General features: G+C 38.3%; 1 pseudogene; it reads right to left on the reverse strand.

Annotated features, from left to right (window-relative positions):
• LOC110262258 lies at positions 1–944 on the reverse strand (annotated as a pseudogene).

The following is a 6929-nucleotide window of genomic DNA, read 5'->3' on the forward strand; positions in this document are numbered from 1 at the left end:
CTAAGAAAATGTTTTTCTGCCAAGCTGTCTCTTCAGAGCCCCCTTAATCTCCTTGTTCCGGAGGCTGTAGATGAGGGGGTTCAGCATGGGGATCACCACCATGTAGAACACAGACACCACCTTGTTCTGGTCAGTGGAGTAGCTGGACTTGGGCATCACGTAAATGAAGGTGATGGTCCCATAGTACAGAGTGACCGCGGTGAGGTGGGAGGTGCAGGTGGAGAAGGCCTTGTGTCTTCCTCAGTGGAGGGCATCTTCAGGACAGTGATGAGGATGTAGATGTAGGAAATGGCTATGACAACCACTGTGACCACAATGATGGAACCAATTATAAATGAGGGGACAACTGCAGGAACAGTGATGTCAGAGCAGGAGAGTTCCAGCAAGGGGGCAAAATCACAGAAGAAATGATTGACTCGATTTGGTCCACAGAAGAGTAAAGAATAGAAGGTAATCGTAAAAGTGAAAGCATTGAGAAAACCACCCATGTAAGACACGAGGAGTAACTGAACACAGACTTGCGTGGACATCTTCGTGGAATAGAGCAGTGGGTTGCAGATGGCCACAAAGCGGTCATATGCCATGGCAGCCAGAAGGAAACACTCCGTCGACCCGAAGAAAGCACCTGAACCCAGCTGGACAGCACATCCAGGGTAGGAGATGGTATTTCTGTCCACCAGGAAATTTACAAGCATACTGGGTGTGACAGAAGATGAATAGCCCATGTCAACAAAAGCCAAGTGGCTCAGGAAAAAATACATCGGGTGATGGAGCTGAGGAGAGAGTCTGACAAGAATGATTGTGCTGAGATTGCCACATATGGTCACCAGGTAGATACACAGGATGATCACGAAGAGGATGGTTTGCAGGGTTGGGTCATTTGTTAAGCCCAATAAAATGAACTCTGTCCCTGCAGTGTGATTTCTGTGCCCCAGAGAATTCATGAGATAACGTAGCAGCTGGCAAAATGAATCTGTGATAGAAAAATTCATCAAATAAATTATGAAGTTTAATAATTCATTGTATGTAATTCTTGTGTAAAGGATGTGTACAAATAAATATATTCAAGAATCAATTCATATTCACATGCACTTATGAGTCTATCTCCTTTTTAACCATTTTTTGCCTAAATGCCTGAAAACTTCTGAGAATTAATTTCCTTTACCTTTCGTATTATAGTATTTCCAAAAATGCACTTAGAGTGGATTTAAAGTCAAGGAACTAATAATATAAGACAGAGAAGTATAGGACAAAGGCCAGTTATTTTTATAAAAAAAGGAAAAGAAATGTCTAGTGTTTTCTAAAACAGTCTTGAGTTATAACTAACAATGATTACATGCTCACTAAATCATAAGCATAGGGTTAAAATTTGTATGTGCTTGTAACATTGTGTTTATACTGTAGGTAAGGGATGTATATTTATACATTTAATGTGTATATATGTAATCTATATATTTTTTCATAAAATAATGTTACTTTTATTATTTGTAAAAGAGGAAACTTTTATTATTTGTAAAGGAGGTCATGTAAATTGCACAAGATTAAGTAGCATTTGGTAGAGGCAGAATAAGAAGCCCAGGAATTTCTGACTTCCCATTCCTTTAGTCACCCTACAATAAATAGTACTGACCATGAAGTCCAGTACTCTTTGCAGTGAATGGACAACAGATTATCCTTTAAGCCTTCTGGCAGTTATGTATAAATGAAACAGTTAGTTACATTTTGCACAACATCTATCCCTAAAAATTTTTAAAGCAGAAATAAAAGTATTCTTGATACGATAACAAAAATGAATTTCAAATTAGGGTTATATATTAAATTTGCCATTGTAAATCTATTGCATATTCTTTAATTAGAAATAATAGTTAGAATCAAGTAACTTGAAATATTGATGTAATTTCTTTGCAGGAAGCATGATATGTAACACAAAATTAAGACACATTTATTCTAACAAATCTAATCACTTCCTAAATAATTTTTCCTAATTGGACTTTTGTAGAATGAAATATTATTATGTTATTTTTTTAATTGGCTGGCCACACCCATGGTATATGGAAGTTTCCAAATCTGCACCTATAACCTACGCACAGCTGTGGCAATGGCATATGCTTTAACCCACTGCACCAGGGTGGGATCAAGCCCATGCTTCCACAGTGACCCACGCTTCTGCACACAGATACTTAAGCCACTGGGTCACAGTGAGAACTCCGTGAAATATCATTTTAAACATAACGTGTACCTGAGTGAAGCATGGCTTAAAACTTGAGAAGGATCACCCAGCTAAAATTGGTCCTGGTCCCAAATTTTCTAACATATCTAAAGCTCTGCCTACTGTGTTAGTCTCCTGAAGCTCAAGCATCAGATCCATAAAGAGCATAAGTCTTTCTTCAAAGATATTTACAGTGTCTTCTGATTTTTAAATCTTCAGTTAAAACCCCAATAAATGTCCAAAGCATTTCTGACAGTAAATTTATGTGCATTATATTGGAATGCTGAGTCTGAGGAGTATTGAAAAACCATGTGAGTTTCCATTATGGGCAGATAAACAAGACTCTTTGTCATGGACTATGCCTGTTTATTCACAGGAAATGGATGGCAGAAACAGCAACTCCGCTAAAGTTGCTTACTAACTGCTTGATTATATCTGCCCTCTTCCCCATCTTGAGAGTACAGACCTAGCTTTAGGAAGAATGTTCTCAAATGGTAAATGAAAATACATATCTCAGGTTCATTAGCAGAAGCCAAAATCTTACCTCCTGGAATAAAAACATATTCATCTGTAGCAAATGCTGTTGATTGAGGTTATAAAGCTATCTTTAATTTATGCCTCCCTTTGGGAATAAACCTCTGAAGATTCTAGAGCTTCCAATGTGAAATCAAAAGCAATGTCATTATGTTCTACAGGGATGTTGAGCTGCTCGGTGCACACACAAAAGCAATTAATCTTTCAAATTCCCTCAATTCTCAAGTGGTCAAATTATTCTTTTGCTTCTCTCTATGTGGTTACACATGCTTCTATATTTCTCATTTAATAATTACCAGAAAGAACAATATAAATAAATTGTCATGGGGATAAATATGGATTCCAAATTTTCTTTAATGTTTCTGATAAACAGTCAGTACTAAACTTCAGACATAGCCAGATAACATTATGTTTATGCATCCAACATGTGTTATTGATACGTGTTTTGTTTTGATATTTATAAGACATGACATTAATGACTTTGGGAGAATGCTTGGTGGTAATTGATGTAAAGTTAACTTTTAAATCATAAAACATTTAAGATCTATACATTAATTATCATATCAGAGGTAAGAAAATAAGACTCTCAAAAATAAAATAGAGAACTAAATCAGAAGGGGTTTGGATGTCCCTGAGCCATGTAGCCAGGCCTCAGGACCCACCGCTGCTCACCAGTGGGCTGCACTAGCCCTAGGATCTCCTGACCCTGACGTCTCCCACCAGTAACTCAGTACCAGCCCTGTGGTACCCTCTGTTTATATGATCAGCTGTGTCAAGACCTAGCTTTATTAGTCAGGAGTCAACAGCCTCTGCAGAAGGCAGGGCCTTGCAACAAAACATACCAGGGGCCAACAAGCTTAACAGACCTCCCTCAGCAGTCAGCCTGCCACAGGAGAAGGACCCATAATCCCATATAGTCAACACTCCTAGAGTATATGGCCCCTAAAGTATATGGCTCTGGTGATTTCAGGGGTGTATAATGCAGGGATATATAGGACATCTTGCTTAAAAGGCCACTTCTGCAAGTTGAGAAGTGTAACCAACTTATCAGATACATAGAAATAAAAACAGCAAATTAGACAACATGAGGTAATGGAGGAGGATGTTCAAATGAAGGACAAATATAAAATCCCAGAAGAACTAACTAAGTGAAGTGGAGATGAGCTATCTTTAGGGTAATGATCATAAAGATAATCAAAGGACTTGGGGAAAAAATGGATGCACAAAATGAGAAGATGGACCTATTTCCCAAAGAATTGATAAATGAAAGAACAACGGAACAGGTGAAGAATGCAATAACTGAAGATAAGAAATACACTAGAAGGACTCAACAGCAGACTACATGATACAGAGGAATCGAAAAGCAAGATGGAAAACAGAGAAGTGGAAATCACTGCCTCCAAATGGAAAAAAGAATGAAAAGAAGTAAGAACCGTTTCAGAGACCTCTGGGGCAACATTGAGTGTGCTAGTATTTGTATTATAGAGGTCCCAGAAGGAGAAGAGAGAAAATGTCTGAGAACATATCTGAGGACAGAATAACCGAAAATTTCTCCACCATGAGAAAGGAAACAGACACCCAAGTCTGAAGCACAGGGAGAACCAAACAGGATCAACCCGAAGAAACACAGATTTAATTAAAATGGCAATAATGAAGGAGAGAATCCTAAAAGCAGAGAAGAAAAGCAGCACATTATGTATAAGGACACTGCCATAAGGATCTCAGGTGACTTTTCAGCAGGAACTCTGCTCATAAGGAGGGAGTGGCAGAATATATCTAAAGTGATGAGAGGGAAAAAACTATAACCAAGAATACCCCACCTGGAAGTGCTCGCCTTCAGCTTAGGTGGAGAGATCAAAAGGTTCACGAAGGAGCCAAAACCAAGAGCTCAGCACCACCAAATCAGCCTTACGAGGAGTGCTAAAGTGGCGTCTCCAGAACCATATCACAACTAGAAATGTGAAAACCACAAAAGGAGAAAACTCCTCAGTACAGGCAAACATGCAAGACAGGTTGGAAATCACCCACACACAAAACTAGTAGGAAGGTGAAAAGAGAAAAGTAGCAAAATGGTCTATATCCACAATAGTTTTGTGGAAGAGTTTTTTGTACAAAACAACTAGATGCAAATTACCACATCAAAAATAGTAATCATGTACAGAGTACAGTACAAATACATGGTTGTTAAAATCCTCCTGATATTAGGAGAGTAACACTTTGAAACAATTGAACATATAAATTATGAAATCAATGAAATACAAACTTTTTAAAAAGATGAATGCAACTTAGAGCTGGTTCTTGAAATTAAAATAATTTGGCAAACATTTAGCATACTCATGGGGCAATCAATACAATCGGAAAGCAAAAAGAAGAAATTACAATGAATACCACAGAAATACAAAGGGTTATAAGAGAATGCCAGGAAAAACAGGATGCCTGTAATGTGGACAACCTAGAAGAAATGGACAAATCCTAGAAATGTACACACTCCCAAGACTGATCCAGGAAGAAACAGAAAATATGAAAAGACTAATTACCAGTCATGGAATTGAATCCGAAAAAAAAAAAAACCTCCCAACGAAAATCTAGAGCCAGACGTCTTCACAGGCGAATTATACAAGGACATAGAGTTAAGACCTGTTCTTCCCAAACTATTCTACAAATCGGCAGAAAAAGGAATTCTTCTAAACTTATTCTATGAGACAACCATCACTCTGATACAAAATCCGACAAAAATAACACAAAAAATAAAATTATAGGTCCGTATCACGGACGAACATAGATGCAATCATCCTCAAATGTTAGCAAATTGAATCCGACAATGTATGAATATCATCATAAACAATGAACAAATGGTATTTATCTCAGGGATGTAAGTTTTTAATACCTGCAAAGCAATCAATGTGATATACCACATTACAAATTGAAGAATAAAAATCATATAACCATCTCAATACTTGCAGGAAAGGCTTTTGACAAAATCAATGTCCATTTATGATAAAAACTCTCCAGAAAGTGGGTAGAGAGGCCACATTCATCAATGTAATAAAAGTCATATGGGATAAGCCCTGAGTTAATATCATACTCATTGGAGAAAAGCTGAAAGTTCATCCTCTAAGATCAGGAACAAGACAAGGATGCCCACCCTCGCCACTTTTATACAACACTTTATTGGAAGCCCTAGCCACAGCATCAGGTAAATCGATCAATCGATCAATCAATCAAATTGGAAAGGAGGTAGTAAAAGTGTCATTATTTTATGCAGATGTCATGATTACATATGTAGAAAATCCTGAAACACCTAAAGATCAACAATGAATTTGGTAAAGTTGTGGGATACAAAATTAATGTAATGAAATCTGTTGAATGATTTTTTTTTCTTTTTTGGCTGCACCATGGCATACGGAGTTCCTGGGCCAGGGATAACATCCAAACCACAGTTTTGACCTAAGCAGAAGCTGTGGCAGTGCTGGATCCTTAACCAAGCATGTGGGCCAGGGACTGAGCCAGCACCCCAGTGCTCCCAAGACACGGCCAATCCTGCTCTGCCACAGTGGGAACTCTGCGTTTCTGTGCATTGATCACTAACTATTCTGAAGAGAAATTAAACAACCTCATTCATAATCACATGAAAAAGAATGAAAGACCTAGGAATACCTACCTCAAGAAGAAAAGAGACTCAGAAAATCATAGGGCATTTATGAAAGAAACTGAAGACAACACAAACAGTTGGAAAGATATGCCAAGTTCATGGACAGGAAGAATAAATGTTGTTACAATGACCATAGTGCCAAAGGCAATATACAGATTCGATGCACACCCTGCCAAAACTCCGAGGGCATTTTTCACAGAAGGAGAACAAATAATTTCCAAATCTGTGAGGAACCCAAAAGACTCCAAATAGCAACAACAATCTTGAGAAGGGAGAACAAATCTGGAGGAGTGACACTCCCTGACCTGAGCGTATACTAGAGCACAGAAGTCAAAGCAGTGTATTAGCGGCACAAAAACAGACACATGGACCAATGGAACAGACACAGAGCTTAGAAGTAAACCCATGCACTTCTCATCAATCCATCTACAATACATAAGGCAAGAATATACAATGGAGAAAAGCAGGTAACCCCAACCAGGAGAGCCTGGGAGTCAGTGCACAAGCATTCTTCTCCTCCTAATCAGACGGTCA

This window comes from Sus scrofa, chromosome 9 (genome assembly GCF_000003025.6).
Source record: "Sus scrofa isolate TJ Tabasco breed Duroc chromosome 9, Sscrofa11.1, whole genome shotgun sequence".
Taxonomy (NCBI): Eukaryota; Metazoa; Chordata; class Mammalia; order Artiodactyla; family Suidae; genus Sus; species Sus scrofa.